Source organism: Muntiacus reevesi, chromosome 2 (assembly GCF_963930625.1).
Source record: "Muntiacus reevesi chromosome 2, mMunRee1.1, whole genome shotgun sequence".
Classification (NCBI taxonomy): Eukaryota; Metazoa; Chordata; class Mammalia; order Artiodactyla; family Cervidae; genus Muntiacus; species Muntiacus reevesi.
Window position 1 is genome coordinate 53,283,288 of NC_089250.1, and position 16,225 is coordinate 53,299,512.

Consider the following 16,225-nt stretch of genomic DNA (forward strand, 5'->3'; position numbering starts at 1 on the left):
CCCAGGCCAGGGAGGGAAGGCTTCTGGGGTCCCTTCCTTTGCTGCTGAACCTCCCCCTCCGCAGAGCTCCGTGGAGGCTGCTCTGAGTGCACACAGGCTGTTCCCTCCACCCCAAAGCTGTTCCTCCTCTCCCCACTCTCTCCTGCTCAGCTGTCCTCCGTCTGCCCAGAGACCCCCCCCATCCCTTGCCTTCAGAGTTCCTCTCAGTGTGAAACAGATGTGTGTATTTCACGGTCTCATGAACGTCCTCCTGCCCCTGGGGGGATGGGCCAGCCACAGTGGCTCCCACCTTTATTGGATCAAGCTGCCCCATGGACCTATGACCCGAGCCCAGGCATTTCACAGACCCTGCAGCCCTGAGCTCCGCCCAGTGGCTTCTCTCGACATGTTGGGGTGGAGGTCCTGCCCAGGCCCCCAGACCTCCACTCTCTGGTGCCTGGCTCAGTTTTGGGGGTCCTGCTTTGAGGCCCAGGGCGGAGGTGATGCCTCAGGGACTGCCTCCTCTCCCTGTCCAGGAGGGGCTGAGATGACTAAGCTGCGGGCGTGGAGAAGGCTCAGCATCCACCAGGCAAGAGGGCGGGGAGAGAGGTGGGCATGAGGACCCCGCCGGTCCAGGGAGAACTTTGTGTCGGAGTAGGCTCTGAATCCTGTGCACTGAGGCTGGAGGCCCTGAGGTCCTCCTGTTCCAGCCTGTTCTGACCACTCAATGCTCCATGGAGCCACTAGGGGGCGCCCACCGCCCGTCCACCAGACCCAGACACCCCCCGAGCCAGGATAGACCTGGGGCATGGGAAGAGGACCTCCCACCCAAGACCCGGCAGGGTCCCCTGTGGGGTCGGCAGGAACAGGGCTGGGGGCTCATTAACCTTGAACCTGAGGGGTTGGCCCACTCAGCCAAGCCCTCCCCAAAGTGCCATGTAGGTGACCGGGCAGAGAGCACAGGTGTAGCAAGGGACACGCCCCGCCCAGGGGAAGACCTGTTCCCGGAAGTGGGCGCCAAGCTCTGGCCGAGGATCACCGTTTAGATGCGTCAGGCGCTCAGCCTCTGAGTACAGAACTCACCCTGCTGAACCGCGTTGCCCTCCTCCCCACAAGCCCCCTGCAGGGGAAAGGCGCACACCTGCCATGGACTTGAACGGCCTGGAGGAAGAGCGCTGGGGGCCTTCCTGGGGCCCCAAGGGGCCGGGTGACCCCTGGATGGAAAGCATCACTGGTTGGACGTCGGTGGTCCCTGCTTGGTCGCTCCCCAGGCTCCTGTCTGCCTGTCATCCATCACGTCATCAGCACACATCTGGGGCCTCTCAGTGCTGGCAGCAAGAAGACCAAGTGGGGCCTGCCTGTGGTGGTTCTTACTCTTCTCCACAAGTGGAAAAGACCCATTGCCAGACAGTGGCCAGGGCCGGGGAGGGATCCATGGGGGCCAGTGCCAGCAAGGAGGGCTTCCTGGAGGAGGTGACACATGCATCGCATCCCAGCAGCACAGGAGGCGACCCTGAGGCCCTGAAAGGCTTCCTGGCTCTTCCCACAGGATCACGAAGATTCCAGAGAATGGGGATGCCATCGTTCCCCCCCTCGCCCCAGCTCCAGTCACAGTCGGGTCACCTGGGGAGCTGAGGACGGGCCCACTAGGGTCTGTACCCACAACCCCTCAGGCCTCTCCTGGGCGGGGTTGCCGCTGAGCCCTCGGCTGTGGGCAGTGACCCTCCTGCCCCTCTCCCCGTGGGACATGCCAGGTGGGCCTGGCTTTCTCAGGGGACACAGTACTTTGTGGAGCATTCATTATTGGACACTTGGAATGATGTGTTCCGGGAAGTTCCACAGCTATATTTAGCCCAGTGGCTTTTAGGCCCGAGGCTGCTCACAGGAGGAGAAGCAGGCCCCGCCCTCACCCCTCATCCACACTCAAAGGCCAGGGCAGGACCCCCTCCGCTGGAGACCTCCTGTGTCCTTGGTCTGTAAAGTGGACAGAAGCACACCCATCCCATCTACAGCCCACCTGCTCCCAGTAAGTCCTCAGCATCAGGGCGCTGCTGTCTGTGGTGACCTCAGGGGCATATCTTAATTCATCTTAATTCTGCTGCCTGGACAGTACCCACTCCACACACACCACCCCACCCCCCCCGCCCCCCCGCCGCACCCCGCACCCCCCCGCTCCATGGGCAAAGACGCAGGAAACCCCAGACCTGAGCCAGGGTGGGAACTCAGGGGTGTGGCTGCAGGAAGCAGGCGATGGGGAGGGGGGCTCTGGGGGCAAGGTCTGTGGAAGCTGGTGAGAGGCCACCCTCTACCCCCTCCCCTGGCCAGGGGGCTGTGGGCTTCTGGAGTCTCTTCTTAAGAAGCCAGACTCTCCCCTGGGCTCCCAACCCCAGGTTAAAACCCGACAGCTGTCTTACCCGAATGGCGGGGGCTTGGCACTGTCCCCCCGCGTTGCTGAGGGCCCCCACGCTCCACAGGCTTTCCTCAATGCCGTTGGACCCTCCAGGTCCCACCCTCCCTCAGGAAGCTGTGACACAGGGCTGGCTGGGCCCCCTGCGGGGAGAGGGGGCACCCTTCTCAGCTTGCCCGTCCCCCAGCCCCTACACCCCATAACAGTGGCTCCTGGGGAACCCCCCACACCTCCAGTACCTGCAGTAAATCAGCTCAGCCTGGGCTCTGCAGGCAGGTGGAGCTGGGCTGGCGCTGCAGAGGCTGCGAATGGACGGAGGTTTTGGATACATCTGGCCCAGTGCGGCTCCAGGATCAGGCTGAGCTCCTAGGCTGGGCAACAGGGGATTCTACCTCCTTCCTGGGGTCTACAGGGTCATGGGACATCCTCCAGCCTCCCCTTCACCTCCTTGGTCTCTTTCTGTTCTTCAGCTCCATCCTGCCCCAGGGCCTTCAAATATGCTGTTTCCTCTGCCTGGAAGACGCCCTGGGTCTCCAAGCACTGCCCTCCTGGCCCTGGTTCTCAGCACCAAGGGCCCCTCCTCCAGGGGCCTCCCTGACAGTCCATCGCACATAACCCTGCCTCCATTACAGGTCTTCTGTGACCTTCTTGCCCTCGCTACCACCAGATTCTGTCTCTCTGTCCTCTCTGACTACTCTCCCTCCTTTAAGTCCACAACGGCAGGAGCTTGTCTGCTATCCTCTTTCTCTTCTGCTCCCACGCCTGGCACAGAGCAAAGGGCACACCCACCAGGGTCTCGAGGGATGGTTTATCCTCCTAGCCCACCCTACACCCCCAAGTCTAGACAGCACTATTGACCAGACCTCCACCCTCAGCAGCAAGGGCCTGGGGGAGAGGTGGTCCTGTCTGCCGTCAGGATAATAAACAGATGCCATGGCTCTGGAACCCCTCTATCCTTAGGGAAAGAAACTGAGTCCTCTGGAAAGGACAACAAAGAGTCACACGGTGGGTCCTTAGTAGGTGAGGACTGATTCCCTGCATGGCTGGTGACCTCTCCACTTCCAGGATCCAGGCTTCTGCTGCTGCTCCACTTTCTCCAGAAAACTCCTATGCAGCCTCCAAAGCCCTGCCCAGAAGGCCCCTTGCCCTGAGAAGCCCCTCCAAGTGCCATATTCACATGGGCCAAGTGAGGGAACTGGCTCAGAGCCCCAGCCTCAAGGTCAAGGTCACACTGAGAGATTTCCCACCCAAACCTTTGCAATACCCTCGGCAGGTACCAGAGCAGAGGTGCCCAGCAGGGATGGAGTTCTGAGCAGGGACAGGTAATCTGCTGGGGGTCCAGGAGAGCTTCCTGGAGGAGGAGACACCCAGAATGGGCTGGCAAAGAGAAAAGGGGGAGAGGAGGAGACCTGGCAAGGATTAGGGTGACACTTATGAGAGGGAGAAAGGGAGCAAGGCAGGGTGGATACACCCCAAGCTGCCCACACAAGGGTAGGGTAGGGTGGGAAACCCTGGAGTGGGAGAGTGGGGTGGGAGGCTGCAGAAGCCGGCAGGGGCTGGAGAAGCCCCTATTCAGCCTGGGACTGGCTCCCCCAGGTATCTCATTTTTTGAGGGGGATAAACAATGATCCCATCCCCCAAAACCCTGAATTCCTCTTTCCAGATTGGGAAATTGAGGCACAGAGCAGCTCAACATGTGGCCAGAGGCCAGTGGGGAGGAGGGGCAGTGTGAGTGGTCACTGCAGCTCCTGAGTCCACACTCTGAGTTCTGTCCTCAGACCCACAGGAGCCGGCTTCCTCCAGAAGCACCCACGGGGCTGGATGTCTGAACCTGAGCTTGGCACCTCACACTGGGCTCCCCTCTTCCCCCAATCTCTAAAACGGGGGGAAGAGTAACCGGGGACCCTGTGCCAATGTTAGCTCTTTGTGCCACGTGGCTCCCCACCCGGGCCTGTTTTCCCACATAGCCAAGAGCAGGAACCTAGCAGGGATGGAGTTCTGAGCAGGGAGAGGCAATATCCCGAAGGCCCAGGAGGACTTCCTGGAGGAGGGGACACCCAGAATGGCCAGCAAAGAGAAAAAGGGGAGAGGAGGAGACCTGGCAAAGATTAGGGTGACACTCACGAGAGGGAGAAAGGGAGCAAGGCAGGGTGGATACACCCCAAGCTGCCCACACAAGGGTAAGGTAGGGTGGGAAACAGTGGGGTGGGAGGCTGCAGAAGTCTGAGATGAGCCCAGAGCTGCCCTGTGGGGACAGAATTCAGCTTGGCTAGGCTGCGGGGAGAAGTGGGGTGCGGTAAGCACCAGGGAGCCCGTCACCTCAACTTTATGGTGGGTGAGCCATGAGTCACTGCCAGTTACAGGCCAGGCCATGCGCTGCCTGCCTCCCTAGGGCACCCCAGTCTGCAGTCGGGGTGCTGCCAAAGGTCAGGGCGGTCTGTGCTGGGAAACACCCTCTCCCAGGCGCCACGGGCCCAGGCGCAAAGTCCAGATCTGCCTGCTTACAGGGCCTGGGGAATCTGCCCAGAGGCACTCCGCAGGGCAGGAGGGGCAGGGAACAAGAGCCCTGGCAGAGCCCAGAGCTCATAATCCAGAAAAGCCCTAATGAACCCCAAAAGGCCAGGGTGGCTTCAGGACAGCTGAGGCATCTCCCTCCCTCACAGTTGGAGAGGTTAAAGACTGAACAGCTTCTAATCTGTGAAGGTACACACAGGACTTCAGTCACCCTACGGGTGAAAGTTTCCACTGAAACCTTGGGTTGGGAGGGGAGGAAATGGGCCTCATGAACAAGGCTGCTGCGTCCTTCAGCACTTCTGCTAAGGGATCTGGCAGCATTTACTAAAATAACACGTCCTCAGAGCTGTCCCCAGCAAGCCCACTTCTGGGAATTTATGAAGGTTCCCAGATGTGCCAGCAGGCCACTCGACACAGCAGTTTCCATGGCCAAGAAATCACCCTGGACACATCAAAATGTCCATTCTCAGTGGCTGGCTAAACCCGCCATTGCTCGTCCCACCACAGAGTTCTGTGCAGCTGCTCAAGAACACATGCTCACATGGAAGGATCCATACAGACTGTTCAGGAAAAAAATAAAGCTAATGGCAAGAGATGCAGATTTGTTCAAAATAAATGAGCACCTTTCCATAGACTGACGTCTGTGTGTTTGTGTAAAGGGGCAGGTGAGTCAGGACAGAGCAGATCCTGAGGTCTCTGGGGAGCCCATGGGGAGGGGGAGGGCGAAATAGCATTGGTTTTCCTTCAGAAACTGTTACTGTGGACACAAATTACTTTTGTAATTCATAAAGGCCAACAGGAAATCCTACTGAGGGCTGTGCTTTGATGGCAAAATTTTTTTAAAAACAAAGATTCCTTTGCCTGATACACCAGGTGTATTTATGCTCCCCAGGTGTCTTCCACCACCAGCCACCCAGTTCCAACCACTTGCTCACAGCAGTCACTACCCATGTGTCTTAAAACCCTCTCCTCTGAAAGCTCTTTCCTCTCACCTTATTTGACAAACTCCTACTCACACCTCAAAGCCCTATCCAAATGCCCTCTCCTCTGCAAGGCCAACAGACACATTTCTGGGCTGGATAAGCCCCTGGCTGGGGATCAGACTGACTTGGGGGCCTCTCAGCCCTTCCTTGCTGAGCCCTGCATTGGCCTCTAGCTGTTAAACAGGGCAGTGGGGTCTCCTGGCAGGAGTGTTTCCAGGATGCACAAAGGGTGTCCCCGTCAGGCTCTCAGCATTGATGATGATGATGACAATGGTGAGTGTGAGAACCATGAGCCAGGCCAGGCTGAGCTCCCTGGGAGGTTGGGCTCATCACCCTACTTCTCCTCACCCTCAGATGAGGAGACCGAGACTCACAGTTTGCCCTCACCTGCCCTAGACAAACAAAATGAAGGCCATGCTGGACCTTGCTCCAGGTGGCCTCTATTGAAATTGGAAACAGCACACATGTTCATAAACTGGTGGGTTGGGCTTCCCTGATGGATCAGTGGTAAAGAATCTGCCTTCCAAAGCAAGAGACACAGGTTCGGCCCCTGATCCAGGAAGGTCCCACATGCCATGGAGCAACTAAGCCCATACACCGCAACTACTGAGATCCATGTACACAGTGTCCATGCTCCACAACGAGAGAAGCCACTGAAATGAGAGGCCTGCACACTGCAACTAGAGAGTAGCTCCTGCTCGCCACAACTAGAGAAAAGCCAATGCGACAATGAAGACACACACAGTGAAAATTAATAAATAAAATTATTTTTTTTAAAAAAACACTGGTTTTTTAGGGCCCCAAATTCACTTCCTAATGGTCCCCAGAGTCTCCTGGTTAACTGGTCAGTGGATACAGGGCGCCAGGCAGCTCAGCCACAGCTGGGAAATGGATGGTGGAAGGAGCCTCCCCTGCCCCACCCAGGGTCAAGAGGAATGTGCCTGGTGGAGCAGTGCCAGCTGGACAAAGGTCACATTTCACCTCTTCCAGGGCTATGGACTCAACTTAGAGTGTTCAGTCCTCAGGAAGGAGGCCAGGCCCATGCTGACCCTGGGATGCCCCTGGCAGGCCTCAGAGGGACAGTGGGCAGAGTGCAGTCCTGGGGGTCAGGAAGGTGGAAAGGACTGCTCCTCCTTGTGCAGATATGGGCCAGTTCACATCTCTGGACTGTTTCCCTGTCTGTAACACTAGGCTGCACCAGCTCATCTATCTGTGGATCCAGGCAAGCTGACCCTTCTTAGAAGCAAAATCAATCTGGGTCCAAGTCCGGAGCTTGGGGACCACTGCAGAAATGACACTCTGCAGTTACAGGGGGTCTGTGCAGTGAGGCTGTAGTGAGTGGGGATCTGGGAGATGGGGGCCAATGTGGAAAGAACCCTTTTCCCCAGGTAAGATGTCCCTCCCCAGAGGGGAAGCCTCACCCCCCAGTGGCCCCAAGTTGAGTGGAGAAAGGTGTCAGGGAAATTTATTTCCCTTCCATCTCCTCCACCTCCATCTGAAACTGCCCAGGGGGGCCAGGATGGGGGCAGGAGGGAGGTGCTGGTGTTCTCCCGCCAAGGCCAGAGGATTACTCAGCCAGATAAGCCCCCAGAAGGCTCTGGCCAGAGCAGGCTCGTTTATCAGACTTGGGCAAAACCAACAGAGGAAAATGCCACAGCAGGGCTGGGCAGACACCCCACCCCAGGCCTCCACTCTGTGCAGACCTCTGCAGGGCCTTTGCTGCTCCTTGTCCCAGCACTGGGACTGGCCCTGATCACGCAAGCTTATCGCCATGAAAAACATCCACCTCCTTGAATCAACGAAGCAAATGCCACCAGCTGTCGGCCACACAACTTATCAGACCCATAAGTGGGGAAAGTGTGAACAGCCTTTGAGGAGAAACCAGAAGATCAAAGAAAATTGCTCTGTGGACAAACTTGGGAGGCCCAGCACATCCTTCTGCCTGCACCCCAGAAAGGGTACCAGCAGCGGGCGGCCCCACTCCTCCCACCTTCCTGCTGAGACCTCCTTGGCCAGGTAAGGCCTCTGTGGGGCTGCTTCTTACTCTGTGAGCTGTAAGTGAGCACCCTTTACCTGACAAACCACAGAGAAAACCAACAAAAGCAAGATACAGCCCTTCCTCACAGCGGGGAGCAGAGCAGAGGGTGTGACAGACATGCAAGTAATAAATGCATAACAAACATGTTGTACATGTCATATTGCTTAGTCCAGCATTGCTGAAGGGCACTTGAAGACCATCAATCCTGTGAAATGCTCCTCAGAAGAGGGCTCGCTGGCCAGTGCCTTTAGACACTGCTGGATGTCAGTCTCCCAGCCCCAACTGCTTGCTCATCACTATATGAAAGATTAGCCAGTCCTCCCAAATACAGTCTTTGTGGGCCAGTTTCACTTTGCTTCATCCTGATCCTTAATTCCAGACAAGGACTGCCTACAAAGCCCCACAATCTTGCTTTTAGAAACCTGCTCCACGTCTTCCACTCATTCAAAGAATTTAAGGCCCGGAAAAGATGACCCTGCCCCCATGAAGATGGAGCTACATGTAGCTTCATCAAGTCACCTGGACACTCTCCAAGTCACCCCCAAACTTTCCAATTTCAGGTCTGCCTCTTGATGGCAAAGTTATAGAGTCCCTTCCCCACCAGGAGAAGGCTATGTCTTTAGCATAAGTTGATTAAGAAAAATACATAAAAACCAAAAATTACAACTAGTCAAGCCATTCAAAGACATGTGAATTTTCTGTGTGGCTTCAGTGGCAAAGACATAGGAGTGCACAAACTTGCCCATCTGCTGCGGGAGTTGTGCACACATAGGGACTTGTGGGTGCTGGGGTCTGGCTCTGAGCCCTGCCCCAGGCCACAAACTCCTATGATTGTGCTGTCTTCTGAGCACACAGGCATGAGGGGCTTCTTCTGGGGATAAAGACACTGAGGCTCAGGGAGGGACAGTGGGGCGGCCACGCATGGTGGCCTGTTTGCAACCTCTGGCCTCAGTGTTCTCAGACAGGATGGAGTCATGGGCAGTTGGAGGTCCCAGGGACAGGGTGGCTGCTCTTGAGCTCCAACTCCCTGAACCCCTCGGCATGGTTCCATCCTGACATGACCTCCTGCATGACCTGTGTGTTTCTTGTGTCTGCCCCACGCTGCATGGCTCACCAAGGCGGCCCAGGCCTTGCCCGTCCAAACTTGGCCGAGGTGTCAGGAGAGGAACACACTTGCTGCTTGTTGGCCAAGCCCAGCTCCAGCAGGCTCTGACTGGAGACGGCAGCCCCCCAGGAATGAGGGTGACCCCCCCAGGAATGGGTGCAGCCATGTGCCAGGCACCCCTCCCAGCCCTTTGCCCCAGACCAGCAAGGTGGGCCACCAGGCACAGACACAGTCAGGCTTAGGCCAGAGGTGGGCCTTGGGCCCTGGGGTTCCTTTCTGTAGCCCCAGAGGAGAAAGGGGTAGGAGAAGCTGCCAGGGGTCTCGGCTGTCTCTGGCACACCCCCACCCTTGTCTCTGGCAAGCTATGGGTCTCTAGCCCATGAGATGCTGACAGCTCCTTATCTCTCTCCAAGGGAAGCCAAGCCAGGGCAGGGGGTTCCAGGACCAGGGACGCCAGCCCAGGTCTGCGTCGGGAGACAGACATACTGATTTTCCTTGGGACGTCCAGCTGCAGAAATGTCCCAGCTGCCGCTGTGGCTGCACGGGAAATTCTTTACACGTGAGGCATGAGGCTGGTGATCTCTGGGCGGGGGCTCGGAGGCAGGCGCAGCCTGGGACGGGGCGGAGTCGGGCTGGAGCCAGGCAGCCGCCCTGGGGTCAGCCTGGAGGGGCGTTCACCAACCTGCAGCCCCGCCTCCTGGCTGAGGCACCTCCGGCTGAGCTCTGCATGGCATCTGGCCCAGAACTGGGTCTCACTCGGACACCGGCGGGGCACCACTGACCGGGAAGGCCTTCCTCCAGCTCTGGGGGCCACCTGGCCGTCCAGGGCTGGGGACTTCCCACCAGTGGTGTCGCTTCCTGGCTCCCCTTGTGCCAGCCAGTGTGCCTGGCAGGCCCGTCCTCTCTCCTGACAATACCCGCTCTGCACAGATCAGGAGAGTGGGGCTCAGAAACCACACGACCTGATCCCACATCACAGGATGGAGCAGCCAGCCCACTAGGCCACAGACCCAGGCTGTCCCCTGACCAGTCTTCAGGGGGGCAGGCCCAGGACCCTGACCCTGAGACACAACCACTCCCCGTCCAGAGAGGGAGCCCAAAGGACAGGGCTGAGACTGACTGCCTCCAAGGTGACACCCGCTCCCAGCTCAAAACTCTGCCCAGCAGTGGCCCCAACCACAGCCTCACACAGGCAAGTGTCCTGGGATACTCATGGGCAGCAGTTCCAGGCTGGGGCCCCAGCTGGCCTCCCCAAAGGACCTGGGCCCTGGAGGAGAGGTGGCAGCTTTCTGCTATCTGTGGAACACCCAGGGAACGTGTTTAATACCCCCCACACCCTCCTCCCCACCAAGCCCCTGGACCAGCAGGATATGGTCAAGGGCACTGGACAAGGCGCCTCGACACTGAGGTGCCAGTGGGCTTGGCCCTTGCTCCTGGCTACTGGGGAACACAAGGCTTCCTCTGCCAGGAAGGAGGTTTCTGCTGAAGTGGGGCCTGCCTACCGTCCATGAAGTCCTTTTCCGGCCTGGAATCTCCTTCCCTGCCATTGGCTCCCTCTCTGCTCCAGCAGAGCAAATGTGTCCAGCCTTCTGCAAACCCCCAAGGGGCTGGGACAGCGCCTGACCCAAGGCACCCTTGCGCCCTCACTCCCCAAACATGTTTTCCTGTCGTCATTGGAGCTCCTTCAGCCAAACTCTATAAAATGTGATTTATTTCCCATTGCATTTCTGTTTATCTATGTGTTCAATGTGGAAAATACAGGAAATGCAAGAAAAGCAAAAGATGAAGATGAAAGGCGCAGTGGTCCCAGCCGGCAAGCGTCCTCTGCGATCCAGACTGTCTGACTCTTTCGGAGCCCTTTCAAGGTCCCTGATTTTCCTCCCGGTCCTCAGCTGCCAGCAGGAATGGGGCTGACGGCTCCGACACTCCCTGAAGTCTGTACATTGAGCAGATGTGGCTGGGATGCGATAAAGTCCTGGTCTTGGCTGGGAGACCCCGCCATCCTGCCAATGGACGCTGGCTCCCGGGTGTCCTCCCCACCACCCCTGGCGGGAAGAGCCCAGAGGTGGCCTGGGGCTCCCACCCCACCTCACAGCGCCCGGGAGATCCCCAGCCGAAGATGGACACCTCGCGGGGATCTCCTCAGAAAGACAGTGGGGACAGGGCAGAGGGCCAGGGCCAGAGGCAGGTCAGGAGCAGAGAGAAGCAGGGTGAGGAAGGCTGGGGGAGGAGGACAGAGAGAGGAAAAGAGGAAAGAGGAAAGGAAATTTCTTTGAAGATGAGAGCAAAAGAATACAAATCAAGGTGATAGAATGGAAACAAGTAGGCGTCAACACTGCTGAGCATCCAACAAGGCTCCACCCCCCTGCCTGGGCTGCTCCTGAAGCACCCTCCACCCGCTGGCCCCAGGTGCCTCCAAAAGTGAACCTGCCCCCAGTCCTGAGATGGCGCCCTAGGCACCTCCCACCTGGAGCAGCCAGACCAAGTCACATAGACAGTGCCGTGGTCTAGCTCTGCCCAGACCCACTGGCAGGCCCACTGAACCCCTCCAGGCCTCAGTGCCTGGGTGTGAAAGTGAGAAAGAAATACATCCCATTTTCATGATAAATCCCTGGAGGCTGGGGTCATCACCTACAAGCCCAGGTGAGTCTGCCATATGGGAAACTCTGGTGGGGGTCAAGGGCAGACTGCCAAGGGGTGGGGGTCAGGCAACTTGCTGAGAGAGGCCCTGGCAGCCCCAAACCTGTTCCTATTGGGCCGAGAAGGGGTATTCTGGAACATGCCTTCAGAGGAAGAGTTGCCAGCTGCAAACAAGCAAAACAGACGCGTGTACTCCACAAAACAGACCAGTGTACTCCACAGAGGGGTTCTCACAGACCCACCCCCTCCATGATCCAAATTCAGGGCTGGAACTGGCCTCCCAAGAGTGTCTAGGGCTGGAAAATCCCCTTGGTGGCACAGACCAGTCAGGCAGAGCTGGTCCTGCCCTGGGATGGGTAATTATGAGGGGGTGCAGGCCTGACCCTAACTTGGCACAACCACGGGTAGCTCCACCCACCCATCTCCCAGCCCTGGTGAAAACGGACAGCAGGGCCCCTGGCGACCCCCAGCCCTGCCTCTCACCCACCCAGACCAGCAAGGAAGGAGGTAATTTACACCCCGCTGGCCGAGCGGCGTGGCCCAAGGGACACCCACTTCCTAGGGTTGCCAGACAAGCCCCAAGCTCCCCAGTTAGAGGTGAGCCTGAGGTAAACTGCGAGCACACCCTAAGTACACGTGTGTCCCGGACATTGCACAAACCACTGACTCAAAACGTCGCTGATCTGATATTCAAGTTTAACTGGAGGGCCAGTATTTCTATTTGCTAACCCTGGCCACCTTCACACTGTCTCCTGTCTGGGACCACCCCCCCCCCCCCAGCCTCCATGATACCTCCTCACTGGGACTCCAAGGGCTTCTGTGCCCTTGGTTCAACATCCAACCTGTGGTTTTCTCTCCACCCACCCCAACCTTCCCATCAAGGAGATGTTCCCATCTTTGCTGATGTCACTGGGGAGGGTGAATGCAGGGCCAGGAGGGGTGAGGGCTGAGCCCTGGGAGGGAGCTGGGACAGAGGCCTGGAGGTGGTACCTCCTCAGCCCCCAAGTGTGGCAGTTGCTCCCCAGGGAGGGGCAGGAGGAGCAATAATGTTGAACTCCCTCTCTGTGAAGCCTGGGCCTGGGGTGAGGGGTGGTGGATGACCCTGGGAAGGCTCTGTGCTCTCCCTCACACACACCCCTCCCCCATGCCGCTGTGATACACACACCTCCCTCTCCCCAGAGGAAAATTCTGGCATCAGCACCTCACTGTCTTGCAGGGTTTCAGCCAGGATGGAATGGGGAGATTGGGGAGAGCTCAGAGCCAGGTGGCACCAGGGATGCAGGTGAGGGCGTGGGAGACAGGGTCTCTGGGAAATCACACCCCCACCCTCTTCCCAGGGAGCCCCCTAGATGGGCCGTCCCCCTCTAGGCTGGCAGCAGGAGGGGGAGGTGCCCAGGTCCTCGGTCACCATCACTCACAAGCTTCTTCAGGGCCGAGGTCTTCTCCACAAGCAGCCGAGCAGCAGCTCCATACTGGGGAAATGATGGCTCAGTGGGAAATAAAGACAATCGGATTCGTCACCTGCAAGAGTGGATCCCATTTGTGAATTTTCCCAGCCCTGCCAGCAGACATCAATTTGGAAATGAAAAGGGAGAGCTGGGGGCTGGGGGGAGGCAGACGAGGTGCTTTCTGAACCACCCTAGGTCTTCAGGGTGTTTGATCTTCTGGGGTTTCCCTGAAAGGTTTTGTGTTTGTGAAGAAGGAAATATGCAAGCATGTGTGGGTACACACATGTGGCTGCGTGTGCAGGTGTCTGTGCATGCATGTGCAAGCACATGCATGTCACTAGTGTGCACTCGTGTGTGTGTGTGTGTATGTTCAGGTGGGCACTCCAGCATGTTTGTGTGTGTGTGTGCCCCCGTGTGTTCAGGTGCTACACACATATTTTCTTGTATGAGCTCAGTGCATTTCTGGGAAGACATAACAGGAACGGGTGTCTCTGGGGAGGGCATGGGGGACAGACGACCCCAGTGGAGGACCCGTCCCTTCACCCAGGGTGGCCCCTGAGACAGAGTGGCTGGTTAGTTTCCTGAGACCCCCAATCACCTGGGCTGCTACTAACGTGTGGTTACAGCTCCCTATGCATCTGCAATGTCCGTGAAACCGTCCAGCAGGACATGGAGGGGGTGTTGGCTGTCCTGCTCAGCAGAGGGTGTTAACCCTTTGGGGAGGGGGGAGATAAACAACCATCCTGAATCCTGAACCGCTGGCGGCAAAATGCGATCCCAGGAAGGACAAGGGAGAAGCCTGCTGCTGGTAGGGCCGTCAAAGGCCAGGGAGCCACGTGCACCACGTGACAGCCAAGCATCAATCCCATAGCAGCCTCTGCTTTTCATTCTTCAAGTCAGGGACCCGCTGCCATGGAAGGCCAGGGACCTGCATGACCTTGCTCAAGGTCGGGCCAGCAGATCTGATGTGCAGCCATCCATCACCATGTCAGGCTGTTTTATGACCAGGCACAGCCTGGTTACCAGCCCCCAGCATGATGTCACTCAGGTGAAGTAATTTACAGGTAACAGACAGGAAGAGGCTGCCTGCACCAGCCATGTATCCACATATCCATCCTCACTGGAGCCCAGGCAGGGTGGGGGGCAGAGATCCCTGCATCACCCCCCTCCCAGGGGTCAGATGGCCGGCTGTCTCTCTGTCCATGTGCCTGCGCTGTGGCTCTATACCCTCCCTCTGCGGGAACTCCGGGGACTGGAAGCTGGTGGAAAACAGCTCACCATGTGACAGGACATTCGCCATCTCTACATCCACCGGCTTGCTCCCGACAACAGACGGGGAGATGACTCGCACAAGTGTGATTATGTCTCCCCCAGAACAAGCTCCCTGAGTCCCTCCCCGGAGGACCCCTCACTCTCATGAGGGTTGTCTGGTGACCCAGTCGGAAGGGCCTGCAAGACCATACTGGGTTACAAAAATGACACAGTGCCCATGAGCTCTATTTCCATTTTTCTGCTCCCCTTTTCTCGGCAGCCACCTCAAGGCACGGCTGGGTCATCCTCAAGGCAAGCTGTGTGTAAGGCCAGGGTCTCCCTCCACTAAGCCTGGGGACAGGGTGAGTGATGACGCCCCCACTCAACCACATGGACCCTCTAAGGGCTGAGGACCTAGAAATGCAGGCTCTAGAAGAGCCAGTCATGGACCAGGGTTGGGGGCAGTGGCCAGAGGAGCAGGCAGACAGCAAGGGCCAAGGAGACGCAGTGGACAGAGCAGGGCAGGCCCAAGAGCGCCCTGGAGTGGGGTTCCAACCTTTGGCCCCCACCAGACCTGGCCCTGCTTCTCATCTATGATGTGGCGTGACCGCTCACAGGAATCGCCCCCGCTCGCCAGGCAGCCGTGAGCCTTAGAGTCAAAACACAGAAGCTCCGGGCCTAGTCAGGTGTGTGGGAGACCCTCAGGAAACCTAGTGACAGCGGTGCCAATGGGGGGCCCTTCCCCCTGCAGCTGCTGCCCCTCGCTCCAGCTCTGAGCTCCCCCCTTGGGCTCCGGAGCTCAGCCCTCCCTGCAGGAGAGGTGCACGCACCTATGTGTCCACAGTGACTTGTACACCCACGTGGCCCCCCAGCCCCTCCCCATTGTACCTCTGGAGAGTCCCCACCCCAACCTGCCTCACCACGCTGAGTTTTGAAGTTCCTGCTGGGGTTGGAGAGGCCCTGGAACCCTCCACCTGGACCCCACCTCATTCTCCCCAAGGGGCAGGAGGAGTCAGCAGACACCCCAGGTCAGGGAAGAGGGGCCTCAGAGTGCAGAAGGCAGAGGTGGGGCTGACTTTGAACTGGTTTTTCCTACCCAGAAGGGAGGGGATATGGGGCTTATCTGAATACCTGGGGGAGGACACAGAATTCTTCTGACCTCCCAGCCTGTCCCCACCCCAGGCCCCACCCAGCCAGCCTGGGGCTCCTTCCCTGAGCCCCCACCTATAGGAAGGGCAGACCCTGGGAGGCTGGGGTTGGAGGGAGAGCTCTGGCAGGTGACCCAGATAGCTAGCTGCGCCCTAAGGGGCTGGCTGCTGTGCACTGCCCCAGGGGTGGCCCTGAGGCACCCAGGGAGAGGCCCGAGTCCCTCCTGGGGGCTGGCCCAGAGGCCCCGCCCCCTCCTTATTTCCCCAGGAGGTCTGTTTTCCTTTCTGATGCATGTGTCTGAGTGAGGGGTTCCCAAGCTCTGGGCTGGGAAGAGGCAGCTGCTGTGTAAATGACCCCCAGAGTCCAGCTGGCTGGGAGGGCCTGTCCCACCCCGGGATCCAATCCCCCAGTCACTCAGGCCCTGGTCCTCACTTTGCCTCAGGCCCCTCATGCAGCCCCTGTCGGACCTGGAATCATGGATTTCAGCTCTGCCTGGTCACCAGGGGGTTAATAAGCCCACTCTCTTATCTCCCAGGTTGAGAGATAGGGGTAGGGTCCCCACTCCCCCAGACCCCAGGCCGACTCTGGTTGGGTTCCCAGAGTGAACCCAGAGCTAACCTAGAGTTAGCTCCTAGAGGGAGCTCAGGGAGGGGTAATCAGGACTGACCTCCAGGTAGAAATTCCATCTCGTGTCTCTTTCACCTACCCCAG